Raw genomic sequence first — 18,882 nt, forward strand, 5'->3', positions numbered from 1 at the left:
CTATGAAACTGCATTTGCGATGTATTGTTCAACCTGCCAATCACAGACAGCAGCAATAGCATTTGAGAGTCAAATGATTTTTCTCACAGTCTTACTTTACAGACTATGCAAAAAGTTAGATGCAGGGCTTTTGACTTCTGATTCATAAGCAAACTTTGATGATCTTTTCTCTTGCCTTTTTATTGTTAAATATTTAATTAAATGTTTAATGTCAATCCACAATCGACTGTAAATGAAAAAGCAAGAAGTCTGGTCTTAACTTTGTCACTGCTTCCCTGTTTCCAATGAAGACGGTTAACTCATGCCAGACCAGTGGTTTTCAACTTTCCATATGTTGTGACCCTTTAAAGAAGTCCTTAAGGTTGTGGTGACCTCCCACAACCTTATGACCTTTTATGACCTCATAAAATTATGTTATTGGTACTTCATAACTGTAATTCCGTTACTGTTATGAATCTTCATGTAAATATTTGATATTCAGGATATCTGACAGGCGACTCCTGTGAAAGGGTCATTCAACCCCCAAATAGGTTGCAACCCCCATATGTTGAGATCCACTGCTCCAGACCATTATATTATGAAGACATTTCCTTCAGACATGTAATCCCAGGTCCTTCTAGCCCCATGCCCTTGCCCTAAAGCATGCATGAGTGCATGCTGTTGTTCATAGTAGGAAATGACCCTTTGCTTTTCCCTCTGTCTGGAAGCTTACAGTCAGTCACACAAAAAGTCCGGGACTTACATTTTTTGTTTGCATAAAGCTATACTTGTATTTATAATTTTGGGTGGCTCACTGCCACCTTAACTGTGGACCAGGCCTATGGCTGCCTCAGAATTAGAATCAGAAATTATTAATTATTAACTAGAATTAGAAAAGTGGAGAGAGATATCACTCTTGGCCTGCTCATCTTGTCATCCATGTGGTGAATGATCTTATGGAGAGGGCCCTTTGGAAAAGAATTGAGAGAAGTTTCTCAGCCAGCAGCCAGCTTCCTCAGAAGAGAAGACTATGGTTTTTGGCAATCAGTGACTTGATTGAAGCCTATAAAAGACCCAAAGCTAGAAGGCTGAGCCAAGCCAGGACCAGATTTCTGTGATAATTATGTAGACCATAGTGCTGAGGTATTTGGAGACACATCTTTAGATACTGTAAATAAATTTCTTTAAGATAAAAATAATGTTGTCATCAATAGATTCTAAATAAGAAATTTGTATTCCATAATGTAGAAATCCCCACGGAGAAAACAGCCTGAGATTGCATGAAGAAGATGCATTTGCCTCCAGATGCAATCTACAATACTAAACTCTTCCCTGGATTCCAGCTTGCTGGTCTACCTGGCGGCCTTTGAACTTGTCTGCCTCCAAGATTATATGTGTACTCAGGTATGCACATGCATGCATGTGTGTGTGTGTGTGTGTGTGTGTGTATGCGGGGGTATATGTACACACACACCCTTTATGCTATTTTCTGTTTTTCTGGAGGAGGCTTACTGTTTAAAACAAGGTCCCCAGTGAGACAGAAGAGATAGGCTCTCTATCCTATATAGATGACATACACAGAGTTTGAGAAAGAGTTTATTAAGGGAATAGCTTAAACTGAGAAATAGGTTAGCTGATCAAGAAAGCCTGAGTCTGGTTCAGTTCATGTTAGAATTCTTAGAACCAAAGGATGATATATTTTGTAGCACACAACCAATGGTCAGTGACTCTGGGGCCATGGAATGGTTCTGATAGTACACAGATACTGTAAGATCCCCATGCCGAAAGAAAAAGGTATCCAAGCTCCAAGGAAGAGAACAAGAATTTCTGCTTCCACTGCATTTGTATTCTATCTAGGCCCCTGTGGTAGGTGTCTACTCACACTGGAAAGACCTCGTTTTCTCAGCCACTGACTGCAACACTATGCCTCTCCAGTAGTAGTTTCACAGACACCTGTACCATTCCAATCATTTCAGTTACATGACAAACAAACTAGGTTTTTCTTTCAGCAGAAGAGGAAAATGCTCAATTTCTATTGGGACATCATTTTTTTTTTTTTTACCAGCTATCTACATAACTTAAAATGCAACAAAAATAACACTCTGAAGCAACTTACAATAGTCAAAATGTAGTATATTGATCACAAGGTCATTGAAATTAGTACCCACATGCACATACACACAGACAGGCATAGACACAGACAGACATACCGACACATGCCCCCCCCACCCCATGTTTAACATGCTGAACTATACCTACTTCTTAACTTCTTAATGTGCTAGGCTTCCAACTCTTTTAAAACAGAGAATACATATGTCACGGTTGCAAACAAATCTATAGTTTTCACTGTAGTGCCAGGCACGGACTAGGGGCTCTGTACCTATCTGTTTAGTTAAAATATTGAATAAATGATAAAACTTTAGTAGCATTGTCTTTATATAACCTAAAAAAGACAATTTTTCAAATTTACTTGATACACAATTTCAAATCTCTTCAGTAAAGGTACAAATAAATGTCAAAAGTGTCAGATGGCACAAATGTCACATCTGAATGGCAATGTGGCTGAGATAATAGGATGACACACTGCAGACTAGAGTGGAAGCATTTTTTTTCTTGCACTTGGAGAACATGATTAATATAAATTTTCGCATAACAAGTTGAAAATTTTGTAGAGTGGTCTGGGATAAATTAGAAGTACTTTTCTTTTCTATCAGACAGATTGTGAATAGGTTGTGAAGACAATTGTTTCATCAATATTGTGAATAAGCAGGAAGACTCTTCAGTGAATTAAGAAACAGCAGTAAGAATATATGGGTGGCGGGGGGGGGTAAGAAACAGTAAAACCCAGAGAATAAATTTCACTAGTTAGATGCATTGAAAAAATGAGAATAAGAAATACTCCAAAATACTCCAAAAGCATAGCAGCACTTTGAACAAAGGTAAGGGGACGTGGCTAAGAATACCCACAGATGTAAGGACAAGATTCTGGGTGAGTCTATATTCCCAGGGAAGGGAAAGCAAGAGTGGACACTACTGGCTTAGAAGTAGTCTCTCTTAAGCTTAGGAGTAATGAAAACCCAAGGGTTGATAAATACTTCTTCAACGAGTCAAGAATCTCGAATCTCAAAGACCACATCATCAATTTCTTTAACTGGTATGTAAATGATACACAGTCAAATACACTATCCTAAGCACAGAGAGAATGAGTCTTGTTAAGTGTATGACCCAAATGATGTTCATACAGCTGTGATCAAAAGCATCTTCATCACTTCTGATAGTCACCTTCCAGTCAAACGTGAAACTCTGTCTTTGGTCTCCACAGATGGTTTTGTCTATACGTGATCCTTATATGTGTACACACAAGCAGACATGCATGTATGTGTGCGTGCACACACACACACACACCCATACACACACACACACACACACACACACACACAACTAGTCCACTGTACCAACTTACCATAATTTCTTTCATGTTCTCTTGTTAATTTCTATTTTTTATTATTGGCATTTATGTTGGCCTTGTATGTGATTACTAATAAAGAAAGCAACTATGAACATTCTCATTCAAGATGTTCTATATACTTCTTCATTTTTGTGTGGGTAGTTTGTCTGTATTCATGTCTGTGCACCACACATGTGCAGTGTCCAAGGAGGCAAACAGAGGGTGTCAGATCTCCTGGGACTGGAGTCATAGATAGTACATACTTCAACATTGGTGCTGTGAGTGGAACCTGGCATGTCTTGAAGAGCAGCCAGGATGCCTACTGGCTAATTCATCTCTCCAGTATTGGGGATTTATATTTTTATACAGAACTCATGTGGTTTGAATGAGAATGGTCCCACAGGCTCATGCATTTGAGTGCTTAGTCACCAGTTAATGGAGCTGTTTGGGAAGGATTAGGAGGTGTGGCCTTAGAGAAGGTGTGCCATTGGGGCTGGGCTTTCGAGGTTTTAAAGGGCTATGCCTGGCCCAGTCTCTCTCTCTGTCTGTTTCCTGTGGATCTGTATGTAGCTCTCAGCTACTTCTCCAGTACCAGGCTTTCCTGCCACGATGATCACGGACAAACCTCTGAAACTGTAATCAAGCCTCCAAATAAATGCTTTATTTTATAAGCTATCTTGGTCATGGTGTCTTTTCACAGTTTTAGCCACAGAACGGTGACTAAAACAAGGACTATGTATATTTTCTTTTTCTTTGTTCCTTTCTAAAAGTCATTTTCTTTTTTTACTGTTGCATTTTTTTTATTGATTTATTTTCATTTTTTTTAAAAGTAACTAGGTTTGAGAATGCTCAGCCATGGTGAAGGTTCATGTTTGAGTTCATAAAGAATTAGAAAAAAATTTAAAGTGCTATAATATTTCATACCCTTAACCAACAAGAAAAAACAAAACAAAACGCAGTATTGGGACTTCATAATCAACAATATTTGGTGTTCTGGTACTTGTAGTTTTAGTGATCCTAAAGAGAGCGAATGCCTACTTGAATTTACAGTTCCCTGTTGATTAAGAATATCATTACTATAGGTTCAAATGTTTACTGAACGTTTTTACATCTTCTCTTATGAAGGATCTGCTTAAGTAATTTAATTTGCACACTGAAGAGGTTTTCTTTGTGCTTTTTAAAGCCATTTTTGTGTTATTAGGAAGCAAACCCAAGGCCTTTCTCACTAACATACACACGCAGGTTTTGTTTTTGTTTGTTTCTCTATCCAGCAGGCTTACAAGCAGCGAGGATTACACATTTGTGCCACCAGGTCTAGCTACTTCACCTGTTTGTTTTTATTTGAGATGCAAAGATTCTGCATACATTTTGAGTTTCATTTCTTTGTCTTATTTATATACAGTGAATTAAGTTTCCACTCTCTGTATTACAGAATAATGTTTTCAATGAGGAACTTTGCATATTTGTTAAATTTAATTATTATTATATATATATATATATATATATATTGTATCCTAATAAATAATTGCTATTGTTCAAAGATATTCTACTAACTTTTGAAGGTTTATAATTTTAACTTTGATATAAAGGCTTATTACAAACTTAGAAGTATTTTTTTGTATGGGGTGAGGGGTGAGGTAAGTATTGTCTCCTTTGTTTCAATGTAATAAATAAAGGACAGTAGCTAACTTTGTTTCTTATGAGCTTTTTTTTTATTGGATATTTTATTTACATTTCAGATGCCATCCCCTTTCCCTACTTCCCCTCCCTAGAAAACCCCTATCCCATGCCCCCTTCTCCTTTTTGCTTTTATACAATTGTTTTTAATGTTAATCAAAGGTTTTATAAATTTGGTAATGCTCAATATCAATCAGAAGTGTAACCAAATACCCAACCTAGATATATCAACTATCTTTGACTGGCAGAGACACACGAACATCCGCCTCCCTGTTCCCTGCTCCTCTCTTTCTCTCTCTCATCACCTAGCTCCTCCTCTCCTTCTCCTCCTCCTCTCCTTACTCCTCCTCTTCCTTCCTCTTACTCAGTACTCTTCCCACATTAGCTCCTCCTACATATTACCCTTCCTGTTAAAATAAAATTTTCTCTCAAAATACAATTAGAGCGTAACTATACCAATTGTGTCGGTCTTATGAGCTTTTCCTTAACTCAGGAAACCGCATCTCTTGCCTTTGTTAAAAATCAGTTGATTGTACATGTTTGTATATTTTCTGATAATCCATATCTTTCTACCAATTCATTTGAGACAACTTTCAGTGTTATTCTCCCATCATATATATATAAAAATTCCAAGTCTTTGTATTTTTTTTATAAAAGTCAGTACCAAATGTATTACTCTCCACATAAAATATTGGATGGGAATAGTTTTCAATAATTATATCCTTTAAAAACCAATCAACTTGTTGAAACAGAGTCTTCATGGAACAATATGATTAATTCTCTATTTATTTGCCTTAAAATTTTCATACAGAAAAATAATTTTCAGTTTCTTTTGTAGTTTTTAAACATATTATATGCATATGGTTTTGACTATGTGGCATTACTTGTAATTTTACTTTATAATTTTTGATTGTGTACAGTTAGAGTTGGTGTTTTACACTGATCTTGCATCATGACGTCTTGCTAAGTTAAAAAAACATTCCTGCTTCTTATTCTTTATGCTTTTTATTTCTTTTCCTTGCCTTATTACATAGGATCAGACCTCCAATACAGTGCTGCTTAAACACAGTCAGAATAGTACTGTGCCTTGCATTTATTTTGAAAGAAGGTGTCACAGTGTCATTATTATAAATTGTTTTTACAGACTTCTTCTAGTGAGACTAAGGAAGGTCCCTCTTACTTTAGGTTTCACTGAGAGTTTTTAATCATAATTATGTAAATTTAAGAGTACTGTCTTTGAATCTACTCATGCTAATCAGATGATTTGTATGTCACCACACCAATACAAATTAATATTTATTATTCAACATTTAATATTCAAATATTAATGTATGCTCATATACTTGAAATAAATTCAACTGATCATGATGTTTTATACTTTTCTTTTTTTAGAGAAGATTCTTCTCCATCTGCCATTTATTTTTTCAAAAACAAAAACCAAAAATCCAAAAAAAAAAAATCCAAATCTCTACATATTTTCAATCCAGTAATTTAACAAGCAATCAAACCTCACGTTAAGATGTTAACAATGAAGTTCACATCCAGATTCCTTTTTTCCCCCAGATTCTTATTCTCAGTGTGGAAGTGAGGAGCTGCAGCTCACGGCAGCATGGAGCTGACAGGATGTAGATGTCCCCAGTGTTTGGTTAGACCAGCAAGGTTGGCTGCAGAAGGGAACACAGGCAGTGCAGGGACAGGGTGGGCTCCACAATTCTTCATAATGAGCCCATAGGATCACAGGGAACATCAGACACTGTTGTCTAAAAACTGCGGGCTCTGGACTTCACAGGAGAGACCTGACCACACTGTCACTTGGTTTATTCCAGGCTACTGTTTTCATGCTTTACAATCTGAGAGAGACATATCAGAGCTCTGGGAGTTGTCCCTGACTGGAGTCAGAACATAGTCTCCTCCTTTTCCACCCCTGTTTCTCCTCCTCTTCACCACAAAAGCCACCACAGCTCCAAGGACAACCAGAACAGCAATGATTACCATGCTGGAAATAGTGGATCGAAGAGGATCCCATCTTAGGGTGAGGGTCTGAGACAGCCCTTCATGATATACAAGGCATGTGTAATTCTGCTCCATCCCAAGAGGCACCACTACAGATGCCCACTTCTGGAAGTTTCCATTCTCTGCAGGCCTGGTCTCCACAAGCTCCATGTCCTGGGTCAGGTCCTCCCCATTCAACTGCTAGGTCAGTGTGATGTCAGCAGGGTAGAAGCCCAGGGTTCAGCACCTCAGGGTGACATCACCTTCAGATCTGGGGTTATGGGTCACAGGTGTCTTTGGGGGATCTGTGCACAGCAGCATCTCCTTCCCACGCTCCAGGTGTCTGTGGAGCCACTCCACACACATGCCCTCCAGGTAGGCCTTGTAATACTCTGCATCATCAGCCTGGTCCCACTTGTGTCGGGTGATCTGCGCCACCATGTCTGCCACCATCCATGTTTTAAGGTCTTTGTTCAGAGTGGTGTAATCGTGTAGGCAAACTGATTATACCCGTGGAGAAGTCTCCCATCCGACCCCACATAACAGCTGAACATCCTCTGGTACATGTGTGAGAGCCTGTATTATACTTTTCTTTAAGGTCACTATAGTGATTGGGAGTTAAATATATGTGGTGAAGCAGTTTTACATCTGTGGTCATGAGGAATATTGATGTTGTTTTTGTTATATCATGCACAAACAGGACTGTGTAACAGAGTTGTGATGATCTAAAATACATTATATTTAATTAACGTATGCCTTTTCACATCCTAGAAATTTTCCCATTGTAGTTCTGTACTCTGAATATATACTTTATTCTAAAAAAAAGTCTTAAAAGTACTATCTCTACTTATATCTGAATTTGCTGAAAATTAATATTATTTACTTTATAAATACTGTGAGAATCTCACCAGCAATGCACCTGTACCTGGGATCCTTTCTGTAAGAATAATTAATTTCCTTTACTAATTAAACTCAGTTTAAAAATACAGAATTATTCTCATTTTCTACTTCTCTTAACTTTAGTTAATTTTAACTAACTTATAAAAACATTTTTCTATTGAAGCAAGGACACTTTTCCTTCTCTCGTGGCTTCCTACATGAAATAGAATTAATCTCTCCAGTGACTTCTCATTACCACTTCAATTGACCAAACACCCATTTTTTTTTTTTTCTGGGCCTGCTTTGTTAGGTAATATAACTCATGTATTGCTTTTTTCTTTACTGAGAACCCCAACCTTTATGGTTTAATCTTTTCTAGCATGTATTTTTATTATCTTTCCTTAGTTTATTTTATCTTTTAAAAAGTCCTAACAGGATCTTTGAAGGCAGAAATTATATCTTAAATTTCATTGTTCTCCATTGCATCGAACACAGTCTTTTAATACTCAATAAATATTTATGGGATTATTGATTTGCCTACTCTGTGGGTTAGTTTAACATTAATTATAGATTAGCAACATTAATTATGGATTAGCTTGAGGAAACCTACAGTGAATGGAAGCATGGTAGTGTTAAAAAAAAATAGAGACAATAGAAACTAAGGTTGAGTATATCAAAAGTCACAGGAGTGGAGCTCAAAGCTCTTCCAGTGAACAAATGGGAGCAATTTGAGATTCAAATGGAAATATTATGAAAGAATATAACCAAATAATAAAATAATGATGCAGACAAGTGACTGGATAAAAAGATAGGCAGATAGATCGATAGCTTGATCGATAGCTAGATAGTTTGACCGATAGCTAGCTAGAAAGATAGATAGCAAGACAGATGGATAGACAGACAGGAGAAAAGGGGCAAATGACTTCTTTGGAGAATTCTACGTTTAATGTAGGAGGAGCTGAAAGTGTGGCTTTGTAAATAAGAGCACTTGCTGCTCTTGCAGAGGAACTGGGTTTAGCTCTCAGCACTCACAGAGCAACTTAAAACCATCAGTAGTTCGAATTCTATCCTCTTCCTGCCTCCACTGGTACCAGGCATACATGCAACATACTTATATAGATGAAGGCAAAACACTCATATACAGAAAATAAAAGTCTAATTTAAAATAAAAAGAATTTAAAATAGTAATTAGAAATCTATAGTAACTGCAACAGACAAAGTCAAATGGTAAATAATAAATGTGAAAAACTTTTAACCAGAAACAGTACAATTAAACAGCATGAAAGCAATCCCCCCCCCCAAAGTATTTTATAATCACTATACAGAGGCTTTAACATAAGCCTAAGACCCCTTTTAACCTGCTTAGTCCAGGAGATAGAACTTAATTTCTTTTCCCTTAATTGTATACTAGACTCAGTTACTTACTTGAAATAAACAGTGTGGAAAAGGAAACTTGTAACGGTAGAGCATCTGGAGAGACACAGCAGACATTACATCAACTAAGTGGTCAAACTTTGCACCACTACTTAGAGTCACAGAGATACTATGTATCATGTACCATGGATACAAGGAAGAGTGAACTTCAGCTCTGTAGCAGGCTTCCCAGGGACCCAACGTGACACTAGGTCAGAAGGAAAACATAGGATATTTTTTGAAACAATTAACTATTATTCTCCAAAGCTGTCAAGGTCCTGAAGGTAAAAGGAAAACTATTAAACTGCCACATATTGATGAAGATTAAATGTACATGATACTTGTGGTACCTTGAACAGAAAAATTACACAGTTGAAAAATGATAATGTCAATAGAGTAACATTTAACTGTAGTAATTCTATTGTGTTCAGTTCTTAGTTTTGATAAATACAGTACGAGTGGGTACAAGTAGTATCATTACCAGTAATAGACACAACAATTATTTTTTAAAAAGACACAGGCTGCCTGTGTCATTATAAATAAAGATTAATGTCCACACACACAACCCCAGCAGCAACTTCATCAGGCCAGCCACAGACCCTTCATAGATCTCTACCAACTGGCCAAAAGGCATATCATAGCAACTCAGCAGGCCAGAACTACTTGCTGAGCTAATCATCAATGGTTTTCCCAGAAGCAGCTAGTGACAGCTTCAACACACAAATATCAATGTAAGCCTACAAGGTATCTGTCTTAATTTTGTATCTGTTGCTGTGACAACGTACCCTGACAAAAAGCTAGAAGAGAAAGAATTTAACTTGAAGTTAGGCAGTCATAACAGAGAAGTCAGGAGCTTAAGAGAAACAGGTCACCGTTTAGCCATAGTGAAGAGCAGAAAACAAAGAATTAGCATGTGCATTATAGTCTACAGCTCACTTTCTCCACTCTTACAGGCTCTAGAATCCCCTTGCCTAGAGAGTGGCGCCACCCACAGTGGGCAGGACTTCCCATCTCAACTGCTGTAACTAAAACCATCCCTGCAGGTATGTCCACGGGCAAACCCAAGCTAGACAATCTCTTACTTAGACTTCCTTCCAAAGGATTTGTAGCTTGTGTCAAGCTGACAATTAACCAGCACAGCACCAAAGGAATAAATAAAATGTTGGCAGCCAACCCCAAAGAACTGGAGATGTAAAACCTGGGAAAGGAATTAACGCTAATCATCTTAAAGAACCTTAGTGAGCTACAGAGGAGCTTAAATGAAATCAAAGACACAATAGGTGGACAAGATTAAAAATTCAACATCTGTGAGAGTCAAAACTTTTGAAAATATCAAAATAGAGATGTGGGGATTTAAACTATAGTAAACAAACTTTAAGAGTTAAATGGGGATATTTAACAACAATTAAACCAAGCAGAAGCATAAATACATTTGCAGCCACTTCAGTTTATGTTGTATGGTCAGATGTGATGCATTGCCAAGGAGACAGACATGCCTTATGGGAAACAGAGAACAGAAAGGATAGAATGCTTAAGACAACGGTTGAAAAGCACTCAAATTTGGATATGAAGAAAAGCTTTCACACTTTTGAAACACAGAACGAAGGTCAAAAGTCAAGTCAAGCAAAGACTTTTAAAAGCTGTGAGAGAAAATCAGCTCATCACATAGTCTTCAGTACTTGATGATGCCTGCCAGCAGTGTTGCTGGGTAGAAAAAAAAATAAGATGATAGATTCTATGTGATAAACAAAAAGAAGGAAAGAAGAAGCAGGCCACCCAGGAATCCCATCCTGGGAAAAATCTTTAAAAGAGAAAGAAAAATAGTTCAAGGCAGAAATAAAGAAAGGGACTTTATCAACATCAGATCTCCCTTACAAGAAATTCTAGAGGCAGATCTTGACGGATGACAAGTTGTAATATGAAAGAATATGAACATATTCATTTTATTGGAAACACAGTGTAAACACAGATGAATACAAACAATGTATCCTGTGATGGTGGCACAGGAATCCTTAACAACACTCATACAAGTGTGTGAAGTGAAAGGACTAAAAATAAACACAAAGTTTTGTTACTGGATGTCCAATATAAGGAAGCTTAGATATTAATAACCAAGTTATGTCTGCCTAATTAATGTATAACTCATTATGTGATTGAAAGTGTTTACAACAAAGTAGATTCTCATGAGGTTTTATGCCAACATTAGTTTAATCACAAAGAGAAAAAGAAATGGAAGACTAAAGTATATCAAAATAAAAACTCAACAGAGGAAGATTTCAAAAGGAAGCAAAGGACCATGAAACAAACAGAAAACAGCAAAATAACAATAATGTTTTACTTAGTAACAAATAATAGTAATAGTTACTTTAAATATATAGGATTTTATTTTATCAAAGTATATAGAAGTTGAACATGTACAAACACAGTCCAACTAAATCTTTAAGAGAAACACAAGTTCACATAGGCTGGAAGTATAAAGATGTCACAAACGGCCCAGAAAAACAGTACTTGTGAAGAACAGGGGTAGATAGCCTCTGTTCATTAAATCAAAAAGGTGATTTAATGTTAAATAAATATTGTGAGAAATAAAGGTTGCCACACAATGATAAATGGGTTGGTGCAACAGGACCGTACAGTAGTAACTTATTTGTAATTTAATCTTCAGAATAAATCTATCGATAGAACAGTAAATATCAACATAAAGATAAAAAGATGATGTAAATTAGGCTAGTCTTCTTACTGTAAAGTGAAACTGGAAGACACCCAAATGAAGAAAAAGGTTAGGGTAATTGATATAGTTAGAGTGTGCCCATCAGAACCCACCTATTGAGACTGAAACCCATGAGATGGCTTTCAAAAGTAGCACCTTTCAAGAAATGTTTCAGAAGAGCTTTGCCATTAACCAGTACATAAGTGCCTTCAATCAGATCTAGAGAAAGTTTGCATAGGCCCATTTTGCTCCCAGGCATGGATAAATATAAGTTTGTCTCCTTTTTCCTTTGCTATTTAAATAAAAGTTCTGCTATATGACTATCCATGGAAAAGGGTCTCACCAGATACTGAATCTGCTGTCACCTTGATCATCTTCAGACTTCAGAATTATCTATTACATGCCTGTGTTTTACAAATAACTCAGCATGCGACATTTTGCTACTGTAGCTCAAGAAGACTAAAATAGTAATATTCTCATCTTATGATAAAACAACTCTAGTTGAAGAAATGAAATAGTAATTGTTAGTTCTCTATTTAAAAATACCTAAAATAATCAACTTATAACAAGGAAAATGGTTGGTTTTGTTCCTAACAAAAATGCGTTATGAAAGCATAATCAGCATATAACAAGGATGTAAGGTTTTAATCTGTAGTCCCTTGGCTCCATTGCTATTTTGGCAGGAGGGTCATGTATTTTCTTAGAGGGGAGAAGACTGTGGTAGACTGAAATAAGCATCTCATGTGGGCTGAGCATTGACACATAAAACAGGAGGTGACTGAGATCCCAATATTGTCTTCCAATGAATATATCCCCTGTTCATTGGGGATAACATATATATGTATATGTACATGTATAAGTATATGATGTATATAACCTAACCTCCTACCACTAGGACCTGCCTCTCAAAAGTTCTATAACCTATCAATAATGGCAAGCTGAAGACCAAGCCTTAGCATCTGGGCCTTTGAAAAACATTCCAGATTTGAACTATAGCAATGTCTATTATCTAAAGGTACAGAGATAATTAGAACTAAAAGTTATACTATATTGCAAAGAAGTTAGACCCTTATCCATCCATGTATGAAGTCAACATATAATATTGAACCTTGATAAAGTAGGAGGCTATGATCAAACAGACACATACATATGCATATGCAGGCATATGTGATGAGCCAGTACTATCAATACTTTGAAAGCTATAAGTACCTTTAAATAGATATATACAGAAATAATTAACTATATAGAAATAATTAGAATAATTATAGGTTTTTATCTGGGCAAATAAATCTGGTGGTGGGAGCTAGTATAGCTTTTATTGTAAGACCTCTTTTTTAATTTCTAAAAGCATTTACATGTGCTATTGATATACATAGACACAAAACATTTATTCACATGAACATGAATCCACCAGGAAATCTTCCAGCTAGATTTATGCTTCATATTGCAGCTCTCAGCATTTACCTAAGGCCCTGTTGGTAATTCAAAAATAAAAAAAAAAATTTTAAACCTCACACATAGGTATCTATACAGTCTTCCCTGCTGCAGGAGTGTTATAGCAACACTTTAGGATATACAAGGAGACGGCCTGCTTCAGGGTTAGTAGTTATTAAGGATAAAGAATTAGTAAGGTATTTGTAAAACCTCTAGGAATTGAGCAATACTATCTGTCCTAACGGAAGAGCACCTGACAAAGACCTCCCTGCTTATCAATAAAGCAATGAAAGACCTCCTACATGGGGGTGGAGGGGCACATGAAAGAGCCTAAGTCTGCAATTCACTTCCTGTGTGATTCCAACGAATAAGATGACAAACCACCAGGAACTGTCTGGTGAGTCACACCCCAGTTTCAATGTGAGTGCCCATGACCTCACCACCGAACATGAAATAGTTCAAACGGCATCAGGCAGAGCAGGATGCCAAAGAAAGGAAGAATGTTACGATACAGCTCTAGCCTGGATTGGGCTTTCAGGGTTGGTGATTACTACTTTTCAGTACAGACTTAGGGAAAGTACAAATGAAGTGGAAAACCTTTAACAAGGAGACAAATGTCAGCATAAGATGATTGTAGAGTCCTTGGGTGGCATTCTCCATCATTTCCTACCTCCCTTTCATGTGCGTTTAAACCGTTTAGATGACAATGTCCTCCAATGTCATTTGACATGGGAAATATATATATATATATAATTCAATACTCTATATCCCATAGGGGTTTCAAAGATTAATGCTGGCTTGCTTGTCATGAATAAAGAGAAAACAACATCTGAGCTTTTCCCTTACACCATCCGTTCCTGAAATTAGAACTCCATAGCAACTTTCAAGTCTACAGAATAGGTTTGGCAGGCCTATAACTATGTAGCCACTCCATTGTTTTTTGTTCTTTGGGAGGTGCCAGGAAGGTGTTGTTTGTTTGCAAGAACTCTGCCTCAATAAGTTCTACCTATAGCAATGACTTACGTCATCATCCAAAGCATGTATCCATGCTTGTACAGACCCTGTGAGGAGAAGGATGTCACCAGACTACTTTTACAAGAGACTAACTAATGGAAGGAGAACCAGTAGCCTCTGTATGTTGCAGGGTTGCCTGCCAAGGTTGAAATCAGAGCTTAAAGCATCCCAGGCCACCCTGCGTGGTTCCCCACAGGCCTTCTGGTATAGGAGAGTTTTGCTTCCCTCTCCATCCCGGGCTCAGATGCAGTGATAGCTGCTACTAGCATTATAGTTCCTATGCCATCCTGTCCAAGAGTTAGAGGCTCCACAAGAGTTGGATGCTGAGTCCTTTATGACCAAATCCACATTTCAACTAAAGCTGGAACTATTCTAGAACACTGAGATTCACTAATTATCCTGTCATTTTTTTTTTTTAAAAAAGTAACAACTTCATGATTTTATTGTGACAAACAAGTCCAGATGAACGTGTGTTGCACATTTATAACCTTTTGACCTCGGAGTTCTCTTTTTTCTTCCTGATTCCTGTTGGGGCCAGCATCTACTTCGGCAGAGCCATTTAGATTCAAACGCTGGGTCTTAATCACATGTACATCCAGATGAGATGTGAAATGCTGGAATTGTTCAGGGTATAAACTCTGGAACTCACATACCTAGGGGTTCTAATCCCATCCTGACAACTGACTTGTGGATGAATGACTGAAACATTGTTTAGCCTTCATGTTCAGCTTTCTGAAAATTAAGTGATAGTAACAGTGTCCAACTCACTGGATTCTTGTGGGGGTTAAGTGGATCACCCTATATAAGTCACAGAAAACAGGGCTGGCACAATGTAAGCATCGACCATATATAATAGGTGTAGCATAATATTCCTTCCCCAGTCCCCCTTTCCCCCCTCCACCTACATTTTACAATAAAACTCAGTAATTTGGGAGGAGTTAATTTGAGAGGAAGAGGAGAAGGAAGAGGAGAAGGAAGAGGAGGAACTAGGTGGAGAGAGAAGAGAGATGTAGCAGCCATGGAGAACTACGGATGCATGAAGAACAGTCCTGGGTAACAAATTTTATCTAAGGTTAGGTATTGGGTAACAATTCTAATTGTGTGGGCATCTTGTTAATTGCACAGTACCAAATATATGTACCAACTGGATAGCCATTAAGTATTAAGAGTCTTCATTCTACCTGGTTGTTGGGTCAGCCAAGCTTTGTGGAGACAGTGTGGTAGATTGGGAGAGCCATCTTCCATGCTGGCATCTCATGGGTGCCAAGGGCCGGTGCTTCTGGCTGGCCTGAGCCACCACAGAGCCAAGCAGTGGTAAGAGCACTCTTGGCCTCAGGCCTTGTCTAGTCAGGAACATGGCAGCTGCTTAAGAACAAGCCAGATTGGGTACCGCTGTTTTAAATATTATCATCAACAAATAGGTTGGCTGCTACTATGCCTATTGTCATAGGCATGGAAGAAAATACAAAGAAATATAGCAACGTTCACACTGTGAACTTCTGTGACCGGTGCCCTGCAAGTCTAAGGCCATGTTTTATATTTCCAAACTCCCCTAATGTTTTCACCTTGATGTACGTATTCTCCTCTCCATTTAGCTCCATAAAGAGGCCAGTGGAGCTCCAGCTCAGTAAGTATGTATTGGGATAAAATAAGGATATGAGCCGAGGCATTCAATCACAGCAGCAGCCTCGGGGCCCCTGGTCATTCTCTGCCTATTTTGCACAGCACGCTGGGAAATGTATTTTCTCTTTCAGGAAGTCCTTTAAGTTACTTGAGTATGGGAAGCTGCTTGAACAGGAAAACTATTCTTTGCTTTTTGATTAAGAGTGGCTTCAGTGATGTTCTCGGAGCTGAGAGCTGGTACGGTTTCAAACAGTAATTTCACTCAGAAGAGGACAGTTTATGGGTTGACGTGACAGAGTTCGTGCCTTTGTATTTGTATTGTTTATTTCCATGAGCGCTGAATTCTAAATCATCAGTTGAGTTCAACGCAAGCGAATCACATTGACAGGAACTGTTCTGGAACTTGAAAAGGGAAAGAGAGAAAGAAAACAGCCTGCCCCATCTGAACCCCACCCTCCATGCTGTGAGAAATTGGCTTCATTTAGAACTTGCTAAATTAGGTCAGGGAGTTCTCCTTGGGAATGGGACTTTGCCAAGAGATTCTAAAATTCCCAAACTAAGACATGGAGCAGTACGCTGGTCTGCTGGTTCTGATTCAGTCTTTTAGAGAGCTTTGGGAAATGCCGGACCACTGGGCTGCGTCATCTCACCTCCTTGTAGGGGAAATGTTGTCGCCAGCAGCTATTGCTTTAAACTGCAATCATCTCTCAGGTTTACTTTAGGAGATCCAAGAGGACAGCGGATGACATTTCCTCTCCATAAGTGATCAGTCCAACCCCCAGTGCAGCACAGGTATTACTGAAGTAGCTCATGTATGAGAAAATAGATACATAACAGAATACATAATATGGCATGTGTATTTTCTACGTGCATAGTTTATACCTATCACATGCATATGCCTACTTGCTGTGTATATTACACCCATGTTATTATGTGTATGGATGGTTTGATAAGATCAGACTGAGCTCTCCTGTCCCTAAGTGGCTCCCCAGAGGCTGCTTACCCTGCAGTTACCCAAAGGTCCTCCCAGGCTCGCTCACTATTAATTAATAGTATTAATTGGAGTCCACTTTCCTTGCTTTTAGACTGGAGACTTCTAACAGACACACTCACTCATACTAATCTGTATAGATTGTTTTCTTTTTAGAAATTTTAAGTAACATTTATTTATGTTTGGGGGGGTGGCTGCACAATGTAGCACTTGTGGAAGTTACAGAGAGGACAACTCACAGGCATTAGCTGTCTCCTTTTATAGTTAGGTTGTGGGATAGGGCTCAGACTTGGAGGCAGACACCTTTACCCCTGAGCCATCTTGCTGTCTCCATTTTGCATCCAGCCTACTCCATCCAGAGAACTGAAACCTAGTCCATCCTAAACAAAGTTAACAAGAAATACTCAAGGGATGAGTGAAGAAGATGCAAAAAAACAAAACAACAACAACAAAAAAAACAAAACAAAAAACCCAAAACACAATCCCCCAACATGGAACTGTCATACAGGCTGCTGAATAGTACGCAGCTTCAAAGTTTAGCATAACATTCTGGAACACATTGCCAATGAGCATATAATTGGTGGAAAGTCTTGCTAGCACCATGCTTGAGATATCTAATGGATTTCACAGTAACAAAGCCATTTTCAAAGAAATTCAGTGTCAGCAATGCATTTGCAGAAGCTTACGGATGAAACAATGTGCATATGGTCCATTCAGAGGAACCAGTGAGGGTGGCGTGGGTTATTTTTGCTGTTATTGGCATTTTGTTCTTCCTTCATTTCTGCCCAAAAGTGATCTGGATCACTTTGATCTCATTGGCTTTCATGCTTTGACTTTATATGTACTTGTTATCTATCCCTTATACTTTTACATGATCATTAATAAGCCAGCCAATCAACTTTTATTTAATTTTCAAATATAACAAGAATAACAAGCTAAATTATAACTCTGGCCAAATTGCTTCATGAGGTCAGCATGTCTCCTCCTTGTGAACATTAAAATTTTCCATTTATCCATCTTTCAAAAAGTATTGTTCAAGTACCCTAAATGTGAAACACTGGAATTAACATCAGAAAGACAGACAGACAGTCAGTCTCTCTCTCTCTCTCTCTCTCTCTCTCTCTCTCTCTGTCTCTCTCTGTCTCTCTCTCTCTCTCTCTCTCTCTCTCTCACACACACACACACACACACACACACACACACACACACACACGTGCGATGGGGGCGGGATGGGACAAGGCAAAGCCAGTGACAACAGGGAGGTTCTTGCCTAGCTATTGAGAGTCAAAATTAAAGGAATGGAGACCATGATTTTTGTGTCAAGGACTGGGTGGAACTGCAGCTCCACCAAGGGGTTGGGTTTAGAGAAGGGTCCTAATGGCTTCCCTAAAGAATATTTATCCTGGGGCTTTAAGAATAAACACTAGGAGCTCAGGTCACAGAGTACCAAACAATTGCATAACCAAGACAAGTAAGGACAAGACATTAAAAAAGACATTCAGAGAGGGATGGCTGGTGTAGGGAGAGTGAGCAGAGAGAGTAATGAAGGCAAGGGCAAACATGACTTTTGTGACACGTGTTCTGCCCTAGATTCCTCTGCTCTGTCGGTTTACAGTTTTGATATGCTGGAGAGGGTAACCAGCCACACATCCTGAAGAAGTAGTAAACCATGTAAATGCTGCTCTCTTGGTCTTACTCCAGACCTCTCCTACAGCCCATGAG

General features: G+C 38.3%; 1 protein-coding gene and 1 pseudogene across 6 annotated transcripts in view; both read right to left on the reverse strand.

Moving 5' to 3' along the window:
• Enox1 (ecto-NOX disulfide-thiol exchanger 1) overlaps positions 1–18,882 on the reverse strand; it is a 547,589-nt gene that overhangs the window by 275,057 nt on the left and 253,650 nt on the right. The gene's annotated exons all lie outside the window — the stretch shown is intronic.
• LOC117706021 (H-2 class I histocompatibility antigen, L-D alpha chain pseudogene) lies at positions 6,529–7,810 on the reverse strand (annotated as a pseudogene).

Source organism: Arvicanthis niloticus, chromosome 3, assembly GCF_011762505.2.
Source record: "Arvicanthis niloticus isolate mArvNil1 chromosome 3, mArvNil1.pat.X, whole genome shotgun sequence".
NCBI classification, from domain to species: domain Eukaryota; kingdom Metazoa; phylum Chordata; class Mammalia; order Rodentia; family Muridae; genus Arvicanthis; species Arvicanthis niloticus.